Below are 16,378 nucleotides of genomic sequence, written 5' to 3'. Positions count from 1 at the left end.
CGTTATCGGCCTTTAATGCAGACATCTGACTTTCCAGCAGATGGAGATGTTACCACATGAAAGAGAAGTGGGGCCAGGTGGGCCGGGCCCCTGACTCCCGACTTTTCAGAAAAGGATGGTTTGTTTCTTGAGAGTGAGACACAAGCCAGGACCCCTAAAATACGTAGACTCTGACCTTTAGGTACGTAACATGTTTTAAAAAGAAAATGTAGGCGTTACCTAGGTTCCTAATTCAGGGGGTAAATTTTTAAGTTCTGAGAGCCTTGGCTGGTTGTTTCCTCCTGGATTTGGGAGGATTTGGCAAAAATCATCTGTTTTCTAAGCTTTGTGTTTGGTAACTGTAGGCAGAAAAGGGTTCTGTTTGCCTTCTAATCAACATTCATTTGCATTACACTACTTGCTACTTTAGAAGTCAAGGTTTCGGGGTGATGGGTGGGGGGGTGTTTTTGTTGTCTTTTCTTTTTTTCCTGGTCCCCTAGAGATTCTCTCTGCGGCCTTGGGCAGAGGGTCAAGTTGTTTTCACAGCTTGCTTGCATTTTGTTGGAGGCTTCTGAGGACTCGGGCAGGATGCTTTTATCTGCATTTGAAGAATTGAATAGCTGTGCACTGCAAGTTAGCTGCTAGGCATAACTAATTAACATTTAAAAAAAAAAACCTGTCTGAGTGGCTATAGAAGGGGATCTTTCTGACAGACAATGTTGTCTGGGTGATCTCAGGTATTAGAGAAACATTCTCAGATTGGCGGTGGATGCTGTGCTCCGTGATTGTCTCCAAACCAAGGAAGTGGCACCCATGAATCAGGGCTTCCGTAGAGGTTGGCCCTAGATAGATTCCATGGCCTTAGGTGTAAAGGGAGTAATGTTTTATTTCCCCCAAAGTCTTTTTCCTAATGAGTTTTTTTTCTTTTTTAAAGAACTCAAAATTCATTCAAATACATCTTCAGGAAAACCGTAATATTTTCTACTCTTCATTTAGATTTTAGTCTCCGAATAAATTCCAGGAGGGGGATGAATGGGTTGGTGGGCATGAATTATGTTGCCTGGTATCTGCCTTATTTCCCCAAAAACATTGGATTAGTCATACAAAGACACCACCTTGAATTTGCTTTATGTGTTATTACTGAAAAAAAAAAAAGGCGGAGGGGGGAGAAACTTTTTTGTTAATTAGCAGTACACACGGCAAAGGCTTAGAAGTAAATATTATGGTCCGGTCAGGGAGTTTCAGGCATGCGGTTTAGAGTCCTCCTGGTCAGCACAACTTAGAAGCATCTTGGAGATTTTCTTCCCAGCCCAGAACCCCTTCTCCACATTCCTCTAAGTTCAACCAAAGGTTACCCTCCGTTGGCCAGGAGGACCTCTTGAAGCCTGCCAGCCAGGGATGTCTGGATCTTCTTTTGATCTGCCCCCTTTTTTTTTTTCTCAACCCAGAGCTATTTAATCTCTCCTGGGAGAGGCAGAGGCATTTGCTATTTGGCTGTCAACAGTGAACTGCTTCTGTGCCGTACACACGTACCCAGAAGGCAGGTCAGCACTGCACTCAGGGTAGCACACATTCTCAGTAAAACCTGAGACTTTCACAAGAACTTACTTGGTTTCACATCAGTCATCCCTTGAGTTTGTCCAGAAAGAGGCAGTTTGTGTTTTTAACACTCTTGAGGGCTTCTTACATTTCTGCTGTATAGCTGCTTACCTCACTCCCCCTCGCCTTTCCGTGATTCCTTAATTTGCTCACCAGACCCACACGGAGTACCCACTATGTGCCAGGCACTTTAGCGCCGGGGAAGGTGGGTGGAGCGATGAAAATGTATCCCCAGTAATGGGGAACACAGCAACCTTCAGGTTTCAGGCCTGCTTTATTAGTTTTGGGTCAGTAATGTCATCTTTGTTTGCAAAGAACGGCTGATTTTTCCATCTAGCAGGATGCGTTCCCTTCCAGAAGGTTTTCTGTTGTTCCTCTATGCCCAGCTTCACAGGAAGAGGGGAAAAATAGAAACCAGCCGGCAAATCTCGGTAGGGCAGAGTGGTCTGGTAGGAGATCATCCCCGTTATGGGAATTTGGCCACCAGTTTTAGTTAGAATTTCATTTGAGTGTTGATTTGATTCCTTGGACTATCACTTGTAAGGTTTGTATGAATTCTGGCATATCGGTTCCATGGTTTTTATTTTCATTTTTTATTATTTAAAAAAAATTTTTTTATTATATTATGTTAGTCACCATACAGTACATCCCTGGTTTCTGATGTAAAGTTTGATGATTCATTAGTTGTGTATAACACCCAGTGCACCATGCAATACGTGCCCTCCTTACTACCCATCACCGGTCTATCCCATTCCCATGGTTTTTAAAATGATGGCAAAACACCCATAACAAAATTTACCATCTTGACTATTTTTAAGTGCACAGTTCAGTAGCGTTCCGTACATTCACACTGTTGTGCACCCCATCTCCGGAACTCTTTGCATCCTGCAGAACTTTCAGCAGTTGGCCGTGGCTCCCCATTTCCCCACCGCCCCACGCCGTGGAAATATTATTCTATTTTGAGTTGCTTCTACTTTTTTGGCTCTTGGGAGTAATGCTGCTGTGAACACCAGTTTACAAACCTCACCTCAAGATCCTGCTTTCACTTCTTGTGGATATATACTGGGAAGTGGAGTTGCTGGTTCGTATGGTAATTTTATTTTTAATTTTTTGAGGAACCACCATATTGTTTTCCATAGTGAACACCCTATTTTACACTCCTACCAACAGTGTGCAAGGCTCCCAATTTCTTCAGTCCTCCCCACCTATTTCTTTCCTTTCCTTCTTTCTGTCTTTCTTTTTTGACAGCAGCCATCCCAATGGGTGTGAAATGTTGGTCCTATTTTTAATAATAAAACAGAATGAACAGCATATCCTAAGCAATGCCTGCATTTTCAGATAAAAGGATACAAATCAGGAAATGCTAACGTTTGCCGTTATATACCTAGTATCAAAAACCAAACAGGATGGGCCCAGTGGAATCTAGGCCAAAGGTTTAAGGGAGCTTATATAACATTTCCTCTCTGTTTATGTTATCTGGTTTGATTTTCATGAGACTATCTGTTTTTGGTGAACTCTTTGTATGGCTTTAACTGGACAAGGAAAGCAGGGTCGGGGGATTAGAGAGGATTTAGAAATATGGGTAGAACCACTGGAGAATTTCCGTATTGCATAGACAAACTATGGAAAGTTTGACTTTCCTTTACCAAGGTCTACAAGATTAAATTCAATGGTACTGATTGTGCCTCCCTATGTCTACTCTCATATAACCTTCCCCTGACCTCCAGCTCTCTAAACCCAGGGAAAAGACGTTGAATGTCCTTGCTCTAAACTTGTGCTGGCCCATTTGTCAGAGTTGTGCCCTGAGGAGTAGTTTACTCTTTTGGATTGTCGAGGAATTTTTCTTGGAGCCCGATCAGAGTGTAGTAGGACGGGGTAGGTAGTAACTTGGATCACCCAGGTGAAAAGATCACATCCTTTCATTTCGAGTATATTGGGCATTTAAGGAGAATGCTTTTTCTGGTCTCTCCCCTAATTTTTTCTAGTAATTATGGATGGCCAAATCTATCCAAAGGAAACCAAAGCTTCAGGCTATAGCTACAAAGTCAAGGTGAAGCAGGGGACTGAGGAAAAGAGCCAACATCCCAAAGGTTTACTGGCTATGGCTACAGTTGTGGCACATTCTTTCCAGGTATCCACTTCTGTCCTCACAGATTTTTCAATGAGTCTGAGCATGCTTATGGGTGAGAAATTTTACTGAAGGCCAAGTTCACTCACTAAGACCTGGTGTGTCAGTGGATGGTGGTTGAACTGCTGGAGAGTGTGGCCCTTCAGAGCACAGGAGACTCCCAGAAAAAGGAAGAGGAAAACCATTTCTCTGTGCAGATCCATTAATGAAATGAAACTTGCAAGTGGCAATTTGCAAGAGTCATAAGGAAGAAAATGGAATAACGAATTCCTGAATGGCATCTCCAAGGTTTGGCTACTGAGGCCTGAAGGGCCACCGAAAAGCATGGAACCACTCTCTCTGCTCTTCCAGGCGTATTCTAGCTTGGCCATACTTCTACAGCAATTATCAAGGACAATTCCAAGAACAGGCAGCTCAGAAGGGCTTTGGGGATGGCCAGCCATCAATGAACACCCTGCAAGCAAGGGAGTACTTTTAATAAAGCCTTGAGACAGCTGGGGGCTACCACCGAGCCCATCGTTCCACTGCCAGGGGTTGTCACACTTCGATAGAGGTAGATTATTTCTATGTCTGCAATTCTTATACAGCTTCCCAACGCAGACATTCCGCCACTTCCCAGGGCTTCCAGTTTCAGGGGAGAAGAAAGGAAGTGAACGTCTATTGAGTGCCTGCGCTTTTACAAGCTTTCTTTTGTGTGATTGTCAAGCAAGTCTGCGAGATAAGCATTGGAACACTTTTTAAAAGAGAGGAAAAGCAAGGCTCAGAGACATAATTTGTCCAACGACACAAGCTTCGAATGTGATGGAACTCAGGTGCTGGCCCAGCTGAGGACGTGCGGAAGCCTTGCTTGCTCTTCCACCTCGGTGCCTTTTACTAGATTCGCAAATGCCGGCTGGTTTGCCTAAACGCCTAACCAGCATCTTTTCTGCTGCATTTCTCTGAATACAGTCGCGTTTCGAAGGTCCTCATGGACCCAAAAGGCCTTGGCTCTGAAGCCCTAATGCCGGCAGCAGCAAGTTCTGTAGAACGACTTTGGGTCTCTGCAAGATTGAGAGGAAGAAGGCTACACCTCATTTAATTCAGTGGCCACCATCCAAATTGTCCCACAGTCAAGAAGTGGGCTGCTTTCCATGCTGCCTCTGTACACATCCTTTGTTTTTCCTTTTTGTCACTGCCCATCCTTTCCCCCAAATATCACAAAACACTGTTTCAGCCTGAGGTTTCAATTAGGTTCTGGCATGATGAGCTCATGCCCCGCTTTGTGTGGCCACGGCTAGAACATCCTTCCCGGTGCTTTCTTTGAGAGGGAGCCGGGGCTGCTGAATTCCCTTTTCATCCTTCCACAAGGGAACCTCCGTTTCTCATTTGTCCAAATCCTTGTTTGTCTTCGGAAAGTGAAATGCTTGCATTTGATTGCGATTGGGATGGATTGACGTCTTTTAAAGTCCTGGAATGAAAGCCAAGCTCACTCAGGGGGATTAGCCCCTGCATTCAGTGGAGTTGAATGTGGTGGGCTGCATTCGTTTGGTAAATAGTGGTGGAGGGACCCGCCCTGCCTTTTTCTTCTGGTGGTTGTGCATATTTGGATGGAACGTGTTCTGCCTGCAGAGAGGGCCTGAAAAAAAGTCTCTTAGCAAATACGTGGGGCCTGAAAGGGACAAATGAGGCTGGCTGGTGAATTTAGGGTCACAGTTTTCATCCTAAGGTAAATGATCACTTTTCACACATGCCATGGAAATCCAATGGGGCACCATGCAGGAGTAAATTCACCAAGCCAGCATGGAAGAGAGCCTTGGTTCTGGGCTCTTGTAGAATCTCCAGGAAAAGGCAGGAGTGTAGCTGGTTGAAGCAGCCACTTGCTGGGGTCCTTTGTGTCTGCGCCTGTGTTTGTGCATGGGCAAATGGCTCCTTCTCTGTCTGGCTTGCTGTTTATTTTGTTTGGAAAGCTCCTGGCTGTCTGGGGTTGTGTCTATTCATCCCCCTCTGTACAGAGGCATGTAAATGAGCTTGTTAATTCAACTGAGCAATTGATTAAGCTCTTTTTTAATGTACTCAATGCCGTCCTAGGCACCGCAGGGAGGCATGGAAGAAGCCCCAGTGGGGTCTCTATCTATGACTTTGAGCAGCTCCAGGTGCCTTGCTAAGTAAGCCTCCTGTTCTTTTCTGTAGATGTAGAAGGTCAGACTGGCTGGTTTCTAGAAGGACTCTTCCTGCTCTAAGATTCTCTGATTGAAGACATCAGAGACAGAAAGACATCAAGCCAACTAAAAAATAAGACCCGTTGTGATTAAGAACACAAACGAGTTATGTAGAAGATATGTCCTTTGGTTACATCCAGAGTAAGGTTGCTAGCAAATAAAGAAGTCTCAGTTAAATTCGAATTTCAGGTTTACTAAAAACTTTTAGTATAAATATGTCCCATGTAATATATGTTGTATATCTGAAATTTTTTTTCTGGCATCCTGCATTTTATCTAGCAACCCAATCCAGAGAGATCACAAGAACTGTGGACTTAAAGAAGAGCCACCTCTCCAGGCTGGCATACTCTCTGCTGTCCAGCTACAACGACTTTCTTTCTACCCCACCTCCTGCCACAGGGTCTTTGCACAAGCTGGTAGCACTGCTTGGGACAGTTTCCTTCCTAACCCTCCCTCATAAACTAACTCTTCCTTTAGGTTTCAGTTCAAAAGTCACTGCCTTAGTAAAGCCTTTCCTGATACCCCAAGCAGAGTCAATTTTTCTGTTTCATATTCCCTGGAGGTAGGGAGGAGGCAGGGGTCTGCCTCCACTTGCCACAGTTTTTATGTTTGTGTATTTCACAAACATGTGCTAAAGGTGGGGTTTGTGTAGGTATATTGGAATATCAAGGACATTCTGGAGAGGCAAACAAAAGCAATAGAGCCACAGAGGTGAGAGTGCCCATGGTGCGCTTCCAGAACAGTAAAAAAGCAGTGGAGGAGTTAGAGACCCAATCGTAACGAACAATGTCGTTGAAACCCATCTTAGGACAGCGAAGAACTTGCGGTGAAAGTCACTCTTTGGTGAGTGTTATTAAAGCCTGACAGGGAGAGCTGAGCCCAGAGTCCCCAGGGGGCTGCGAAGGAATATGCCACGAGAGAGCATAACGTCAAGAAATACCTGCTGAGCTCCCTCTGCCTCCTGGGCACAGAGTGTGTGCTAAGCACATGCAGTTCACGAAGACTCGGGTGAACCACAGCCAGTGCCCAGCTCCCTGGTTTCTGTCAAAAGTAGAGACAAGATTAGCTGGAAGCCTTGCAGTTTTCCCCCGAATTCTGAGAATTTGTCATACTAAAAAATTCCTTCCCTGAAACCACCAGAACTTTCTTCCTGCTGAAACCTCTTTCCAGTGTTTTCCCATGTCTGCTCTTCAATGTTTAGAAGACAGAGAGGGTTTTTGTTAGAACCACTGCTTGGCTTTCAGGCATGTGGATTTTTCTGCCGCTGCCCACACATTCATACGGTAAGTTTTTCCACCTTAGNGCTTTCAAGCATGTGGATTTTTCTGCCGCTGCCCACACATTCATGCGGTAAGTTTTTCCACCTTATGAACCAGCCTGCATTGGGTTCTTATCACTGTTGATTGCTTTGGCCCAGTGCCAACAGACTGGAAGATACGTGTGTACACGCACATGCACACACATGTATACACATACACGCACGTACACATACTCCATATATAAACTTACATATATACCCATGTATTTGTGCACCCAAATATATACATTATATACACACACTGACATAATATACATGCAGCACACACACACACGCACACACACGCACACATGCACACACATACATACACACATATGCATGTTTTACGAAGGCGATAATAGCAGGAGATGGGAAGTCAGGCCACCTTCCTCTGGCTGTTGCCTGCACTGGCGGCACCCCTTCCTCAGGCTCTGGGTTCCCCCTGGCTTCTGACACTTCTAATTTACATGGCATTTGTTCCAGAGTTCTCTGCGATGAGTTCCTGCTCAGAGTTCTCAACATCCTTCGTTCTTGACAAGAAAAACCCCAGCCACCTCATTTTTCTGGAGGATCTGTGTATATTCCATTTATTACTATGTCCATATCCGCTCAGAGAGATCTGTGTTCTCCCCAGCTCTAAGAAACCGGAAACCGGTTATGACCTCCCACGTCTAGTGCAGCTGTCAGCCTGCTTTCCTGACAGTTGGCCAAACTGGCTTTCGACTGACAGAACCCCCTTCAAACGTTTATTTTTTATTAAATGTAACATGTTAAGACGTAACAGTACATGTCACACAGCTTGAAGAGTTCTGAGAAGCATGGCATTTTTTTCCATAACGGGGTTTGTTTTCAGTCCCTTTTTCCAGGCGTAGATTGACTGTGACATGAGGGAAAAAGGAAACCTTTCAGGAAGAGGTCGGTCACTCGGGCCTCATTGGGCGATCCGAATCCCAGGAGACTCCGCGTCTAGCAACTTGCTCCAAACAGGAAGCTACTGCTGTTCTGTGTTCTGCTCTCTGGAAGTGTGTAGGCAGTGCAGGCCACACTGTGTCGTGGAACTCTAGACACGTGTGTTCCTTCTTTCTGTAAGAACGATGGTGTGGTCTGCCTCTGCGACCTCACCTCACCTCACATCATCTCCCCTCATGGTCTACCTCAGCCACCAAGGTGTCTCTCACCCCTTGAAGAGGCCACATTCCTGCCTCTTGGGTATGGCCTGTGGTATACCTCTGCCTTGAATCCTCTTCTCTCCTCTCTGCCCCTTCACCTGGTCAACTGTCCTCCTCAGTTATAGTCTCACGTTTGATCATGGGGATAGCTAGTGAGTGGTGCCTTCCCTGTGAGGCTAGGGAAGGACTTGATCTTGCACTAGGTCAAGGACTTGGTCTCTTTTTCTTATCATTTCCTCGACACTTACTATGGTACCCGGAATAAGGTAGACTTGCAATAAATATTTACTGAGTAAGTGAATTTGTAAAGTGAATGAGTGCTGATTGTCCCGTGACAGCAAAGACTCTGTCTTACTAACTTGCTTATACCTAGATCCTGGCACAGTGCCCGCCACACAGTAGGTGCCTAATAAGTGTGTTTTGGGTGAATGAATGAGGATTGCTCCATACATGATACCCTGTGAAGTACCATTATTTACCTCAGGGAAGTAAGTTTCTATTTAGGGACATAATTTGTACCCAGGTGAAAGAAGTAAGGTTCAACAGGCAATGAAAATAAGGATTCTGCTTCTGGGTCAAAACTGGATTGGAACCGTGCTGGCTTCACCACTTTCTAATGGTGGGGGTTTTAGCAAGTTCCTTAACCTCTCTGAGCCTCAGGTTCCTTGTCTGTCAGATGGGATCATAACAAGATCTCTTTCTCTGAGTTGTGAGGATAAGATGGAATAATGCCTATGTGGTGTCTCACACAGGACTTGGCATACTGCGACCACTACTAAACTAGCCATGTTAGAGATCATTATTATTAATTCAGAAAGTCCCTCTGCATTTTAAGTGTGGAGAGGTCATTGATGAACAGCATGACCCCAGGCAGATGTGTTCACTTTTCTGAGCTTCAGTTTTCTGCTGTGTAAACTGAGAGGATTAGGTGACAGGTTCTTTCTAGGTGTGACATTCTATTTAGAGTAGAGATGCTAGATCAGTGGAGCAAGTATGGTCAGGGGAATCTTCTAGGAATAGGTGGACTGAGTCACATCTGGAGGTCAAGTAGAATTTGCTTAAGCAGAGAATAGAACCTGAGGTATACCAGCCAAGGGGATGGCGTGTGCAAAGGCATGGTGGTAGGAGAGACATGGGGCATTTGGGGAAAGGGTGGAGTGGGGAGGGTAGGCATTTAGTTTTCATGGGAAATGAGTGTAGGGCTATGACAGGTTCTTAAGAGGGGTACCCCTCTCTTTCCTGAGGAAGGAAGTTTTTTGGGGTAATATAGCTTAAGCTGGGTGAGTGAAGAGAAGGTAGGGAGCTGGAATCAGGGAAACCAGCCAGGAGACAGTCACCCTTCTGGCACAGGCTAATGAGGACCTGGACTGGGGTTGGGCAGGAGAAGTGAATGGGAAGAGAAGAGTCCAGCATGAATGAATGACACAGCCTGGTGGAAGAGCAGATAGAGGGAGTAAAGAGATTTCTTGAATGCTTGCTGCACTGACAGAAATGTGTCCTGTTCTGAAGAAAATTGGGTTGTGCTCTAGAAAGGTGTATCAGTGGCTGTCAACCCAGAAGAAGACCCGGCGTCTGCCAGCAGAGGGTTTGACCCCCCTCATTGGAAGCTAGCGGCCATGGGGAGAAGGCAACCACCAAGATCTGTTTCTACTCCCAACACTTCTGAAACCAAATGTGTGAGTTTTCCACACCAAGCAATTCTCCAGGTCTCTGGACACCAGCCATATGTCCTGCAATTGAACCAACTCTGCCACTAATTACCCAGAGTGGTGTAGACCCCACAGGTTAGAGGCTGTCCTGCAACCCCGCCCTCCGCCCCCCCGCCCAACTTCAGATACCATTTGCAAGTAGTGGGTTGCAAAGAAGTTACAGAAGTTACCTTCTGTCCAACTTGGCTCTGAGTAGGAGGTTCCTATGACCCCCTCCTCAGGTTTGATACATTTGCTAGAATGGCTCATGGAACTCAGGAAAACAGTTTACTTACTGTTACCAGTTTATGATAAAAGATAGAACTCAGGAACAGCCAGATGAAAGAAGAGCATAGGGCCAAGTATAAGGGAAGGAGCTCAAGCTTCCAGGCCCTCCAAGGGCATGCCACCCTCCCAGCACCTGGGTGTGTTCGCCAATCCAGAAGAGTTCTTTTTTTATGGAGGGTTCATGACATAGGCACGAATGATTAAATTATTGGCTATTGGTGATTAACCCAGTTTCCAGCCCCTTCCCCTCCCCGGAGGTCAGGGGGGAGCTGCAGCTCCAACCCTCTAATCATGCTTTGGTCTTGCTGGTGACCAGTCCCCATCCTGAAGTTATCTAGGGCCTACCAATAGTCAGTCATTAGCATAAGCTCAGGTATGCTTGAAAGGGGATTGTTGTGAATAACAAAAGACCCTGCCTCTCATCCCATCTCTCAGGAAATCACAAGGGTTTTAGAAGCTCTGTGCCAGGAACTGAGGTACAAAACCAATGTATTTCTGATTCTATCATGATATTATGGCGGGAATAGAAGGAGAGGTCGACAGGCAGCGTGCGTGTCCAGCACCAGGGCAGAGCTGCCCGGTTCTGCACAAACGCCGCGGGACTGATACGAGCATGCCAGGAAATTGGGCAGGTTAGGGGGTTAGGCTTCGAAATCCACAACAGAAGCTACTTTCTGGAGGCAGGAAACGGGCTTCCATTAGCTGGCTGTCTGAGGGGAGACCCACAGTCCTTAGGGAACGAAGAGCTGCAAGCAGGATAGAGCCCGCTAGGTAGGTAACTTGGCTTCCAGTAGGTGACTTTGGAGTGAGTGGTGTCCCAGCTATAAACTACTGGCAACACAGCAGTGGGAACCTCTGTTTGGAAGAGGTTTGGGCTCCAGTACGGAGTGGGAGGGTAGAACACCAGTGCCTCGGAGTTCCACAGCCCTGGGCTCAAAGCTGAGCTCTAACACCTGCCACCTTTGCCTCGGGAGCCAGTCACTAAGCTTGCGTGGCCCTCGGTGTCCTCATCCTCCGTAGGTGAGGATTAGCTGGGTTAGTATCTGTGTGAAGGGTCTGGCATACAGTAGGTGCTCAATAAACAGTAGACATAAAAATTCTAAAAGGTGGGAAGAGGTTAGGGAGCCAAATCCAAATGCAGATGCTAAGGAAAGAAAACCTCCTTTTCCTGCCCCTCCTTCTGCACAGCCTGGGCTGCACCTGACAGCTCAGCAGGGAGCTTCCTCCTTGCGAGGCCTCCTGAGGGTTGCAGTCTGGACGGGCTGGCTTGCGTGCCTACAACTGTGACCTTTTATTTAGTTGGCCATGCATCATTTTTTTATGGCAACTTTGGCAATTCATTCCGAGGGTGTCGGGTAGTGGTCTGGTTATGGCCAGGTCTCCTTTCTTCATCCTGGTTCAACAGCTTCAGTTAGAACAGTGGTTCTCAAAGTGGGTTCCTGGACCAGCATCGGTGGCGTCACCTGAGAACTTGTCAGAAATGTACATTCAGGGGGCTCCACCCCAGACCTGATAAATCAGAAACTGTAAGCGTGGAGTCAGTTCATCAGTCTGCACTCTGACAAGACCTCCAGGTGACTTTGAATACACTAGCATTTGAGAACCACTGCCTTGCAGATTAGAGCTGCGTTGAAGTGTGAGCGATGACGCTAAGAGGAATTTACCACCTGTGGAACATCGACCCAATAATTTTTCAGCATTTCCAAAAGACATTTCTGTTCACTGTAAATAATCTAGATCTCTAAGCCTGTTAAGACTGTCGGTGAAATAAGATTGAGTGGGGCACTGCATGTGATCTTCTGAAGTTTAAATTACATAGGAGTCACAAGTGTGAGATTGAAGGTTAGGGACGTTAGCAGTTGATACGCTGTATGTTTTTGCATTTCAGTTTTAATAACAGAATGCGCCCCAAACAATTTCCTTTCTAGAACAGGAAAAGCTAAGAATTAGACAGTCTCGTCCCTCTTCTCTTCTGATTTTTTTCAGAACAGTTTTCTAATTCCAGAGAAGAGTCTGGGCTCTTAGACGCATGCTCCTCATCTTATTTTCCATAACTTTGTCCTGGAAAATGCAGTCTGGGGGGAAGGCAGTTTAAAGAGTAATCATCCGCGTCTAGTCCAGAATGCGGAGTTCAAGGGCAGGCAGATCCTTTGTCGTAAACGGGAGGAATACTGCCTCGATAAGGCAGGCAGGGGTCAAGGCTGGCTTGGCTGTCCCCTGGATCATTCACCCCCCAGCCAGTGCTGCAAACTCTGCCCCCCTTGCTCCAACTTTGGGCCAACCCCTTTTCGTTTATGTAAACCCTGCCCATACACTTAAGACATTGCTCCACGTGTTTCTAATTCATTTACACTTCACTCATCAGCATGTGTTGGGTAAGCACCCTGCCACGTCCGAGTTTTATGAGCTGCATTTACGAGGCTGCTTTTCTTGCACAGGGATATCATATATTCCACAAAAAAAAAAAGAAAGAAAAAAACCCCAAAAAACGAACTTGAGCCTGGGAAATGAAGGTTTCGGTGCTAAACTTGGAGTGAACTTGTGAAGTTTGAATGGAGCAGAGACTAACCACAGATGTCGCCCATTCTCTAAGAATAGCCTTGTGTGTTTATGCACAGGACTGCTCTGCTTTTCTTACCTGAAATTTTCTCCCTTCTCACATGAGGACGGGAGAATGTGCAGTTTGGGCAAGGTGTGAACCTTGTTCCCTGCCACTCTTGCTTCCTAGCTAGTGCAAACCTCAGAAGTAAGCAAAGCTGGCTAAGGTCGAGAGTCTCGACACTACTGCAGTGTTTTGCTTTCCTAGAGAGCAGCATTTTGTTTTGCTGTCCCACTGATGCAAAATTCTTAAAAAGATAGCGGGGAGTTTGACAGTTTTGTGTTAATTTTGAACAGAGATGGGAGGGAGCTTACCATTGACGGAAACTGCAGAAGAATTCCGTTTCTGGGAACTCGAATTGTTGAACCTGAGTTTTTGCCGTTCTTTTTAAAATTAACTTTCATCATTTGATCCAAGTTATGCAGACATATATTTTACAGAAACAAATAGTTCCACAAAATTTACCCTGCCCCCGTATTTCTTAGTCCCCCACTATTTTAGCTGTTCTTTTGATGTACTTTCATATCTGTAAATACTGCTTATGTTGTTGCTTCTGAATTTTTCAGTTTCACATGTGTTCTGTTGAAGATGAGGATGGAGCCCACTTTCATCATCCTCTCCTTCCACCTTTCCACAAGTGCACACTTTCCGTCCCATACTCTCTCAGTGTAATTATGTTTTAGTTTTGGTTAGATCAGTAACCACTGCTTACACTATGGCTGTGTGTGGGCTCTTCACAGCTGAGCCATATGGTACTAGCTTAGTTCAGGTCTCCAGGATGCTGAGCCTGAGGCAGAGATTCGTGCCCGGTGTTTACCCGAGAGTCATCCCGGAACAATGCCTGGCAGGGGGTGGGGGGGCGAGATGCAGAGTGGGACAGCTCTGAGCTGGACTAGCTTGCAGAGTTGCCCAAAATTGAGACCCACTCAATCTTTGTGCAACCACATGGACCGGTCGTTGGGCTCTCCCTGGGGAGGAGGCTTGACCTTGCATGAATCAGCTCCCTTAGGCAAGTTCCAGAAAGACACAGCAGTGAGCTACCAGCAGGTGCACTCCCAGCTGCCAGGGGAGTTCTGACCTGGACTGGGTGGTGCTAGTGGGTAATCTGGGCTTCACATTGTAGCATCCATTCCAGGTGCTGTGATTACTTATCTCTCCCTGCAATCCTAATTTTCTTTGTTGTTAATAAATAGCTTTTTCCTTTTAGTTTGCCTGCTTTTCCGTGTACTTCACGTTAACACAACCTCAAGCACTTCTAAATTGTGTAAATCTTCTGTCGATAACTGGATATCTCAATATCGTAAAATATCAGAATCTTAAAATTGATTGGATATTTTACCCATTTCAGCTTCTCCTTGACCCCCCCCTTTTTTAAAGTAGCATGGAGCCTAACATAGGGCCTGAACTCACAACCCTGAGATTAAGACCTGAGCTAAGATCAAGAGTCAGACACTTATGTGACCATGAGCCAGTGCCCCTCTCCTTGACCCTTCCAGCCTGCTCTAATCCTAGCCTAGTGCACATTTGTCTTGTCAGGGTCCCCTTTCACCCTAGTCCTGTGATTCCCTCTTGCTTCTCCCGTGGGTTAGATCTTCTACTTTCTGGATCCCACACCTTCTACTTTTTTAGTCTGTTCTTTCATTGTGGTAGAATATGTTCTCTAGGAAGTGTGCATGAGAGGGAAATTGTGCAAATAACTGAATTTCTGAAAATGCCTTTATTTTTTCTCAAAGGTTGATAATTTGACTCGATATAGAATTCTAGTGATTGATAGAAAATTCTAGAAATGACTTTCATTCAAAAATCACAAGCCATTTGCTCACTTATCTTCTCGCTTTCAAAGTTGTTGTTGAGAAATCCAACACCATTTTATTTGTTTCCTCTTTGGTAGCCTCTGTTATCTTTTCTTTGTCCCAAGTGTCTTAAAATTTCACAGCCACGTGCCTCAGTGTTATTCATTATCATCCATGCATTGGGAGACACTTCTTATGTTCCTGCAGGTCTTGTGGAGTATGCCAAGAACGCAAGGCCTTGCCCACCCCCAAACCAGGTCATTTCTCAAGGGCATGTTTGCAGTGAGCAACTTGAAGGATGAGCTACATCTCTACCCAGGGCAAAGAGCAGGGCTCCTTAATGCTTCTCCAGAAATGCAGCAGGTTCCTCAAGCAAAGTGTCCCTCAGCTGCGTGTGCAGTATCCTTCCGGGCCCTTGTGCATCGCCTCTGTGAGACTTGGGGGCAAGGGGAATTGGTATAAACACGTTGATGCGCATGCTGCTGGCTCTTCCAAGAGCAATGAAGTCCGTTATCTCTGACTCAGGGGTCTTGTATCCTCCGTCTGTAACCACGAAAACAGTCAGGCTAACTTATTAATTATAAGTAGGGTAGAATCAAATCTTACACCTAACACCACTGTCCTGGGTACTTGGTGGAGTCCTTCAATCTGGAAACAGAAATTTTCTTGAGTTATTTATTTGATGATTTCCTGGAGATCTAGAAAGCTAACTGCTGCTGCTTCTTTTTTTTAAATAATAGCTTTATCAAGATAGAATTCATATACTATAAAAGCCACCAAGTTAAATACTACAGTTTAGTGTTTACTGGTGTATTTAGAGAATTGTGCAACCATTACCACTGAATAATTTCAGTATGGACCCCAAGAAGAAAGTCCATATCCATTAGCATTCTCTCTCCATTCTCTCCTCTGGGAACTGCTAATCTACTTCCTACCTCTGTAGATTTGCCTATTCCAAACATTTCATATAAATGTAATTAGACAATAGGTGACTTTTTGTGACTGGCTTCGTTCCTCTAGTGCAACGCTTTCAAGACTCATCCATGTCGTAGAACGTATCAGTACTTCTTTCCTTTCTGTTGGCGAATAATATTCCATGTATGATAGACCACATTTTTTAATTCGTTCATCAGTTGAGAGACGTTTAGATTGATTCCACTTCCTAGCTATTGTGAATAATGCTGGTATGAATATTCACGTACAAGTTTTTTGAAGTTCGATTTCATTTCTTTTTTTTTTAATGATTTTTTATTATATTATGTTAGTCACCATACAGTACATACCCGGATTCCGATGTAAAGTTCGATGCTCCATTAGTTGCGTATAACCCAGTGCACCATGCAATACGTGCCCTCCTTACCACCCATCACCAGTCTATCCCATTCCCCCACCCCCTCCCCTCTGAAGTCCTCAGTTTGTTTCTCATAGTCCATAGTCTCTCATGTTTCATTNCATTCCCCCTTCTGATTACCCCCCCTTTCTTTATCCCTTTCTTCCCCTACCGATCATCCTAGTTCTTATGTTCCATAGATGAGAGAAATCGTATGATAACTGTCTTTCTCTGCTTGCCTTATTTCACTTAGCATTATCTCCTCCAGCGCCGTCCATGTTGCAGCAAATGTTGAGAATTCGTTCTTTCT

General features: G+C 45.3%; 1 protein-coding gene across 1 annotated transcript in view; it reads left to right on the top strand.

The window, feature by feature from the left end:
• Window positions 1-16,378, top strand: part of LOC117802444 (thrombospondin type-1 domain-containing protein 4-like) — a 181,015-nt gene that overhangs the window by 121,839 nt on the left and 42,798 nt on the right. The gene's annotated exons all lie outside the window — the stretch shown is intronic.

The sequence above is a fragment of the Ailuropoda melanoleuca genome, chromosome 5, assembly GCF_002007445.2.
Source record: "Ailuropoda melanoleuca isolate Jingjing chromosome 5, ASM200744v2, whole genome shotgun sequence".
NCBI classification, from domain to species: domain Eukaryota; kingdom Metazoa; phylum Chordata; class Mammalia; order Carnivora; family Ursidae; genus Ailuropoda; species Ailuropoda melanoleuca.
The sequence above is the reverse complement of the archived record's forward strand: the minus strand, read 5'-3'. Positions and strand labels throughout refer to the sequence as shown.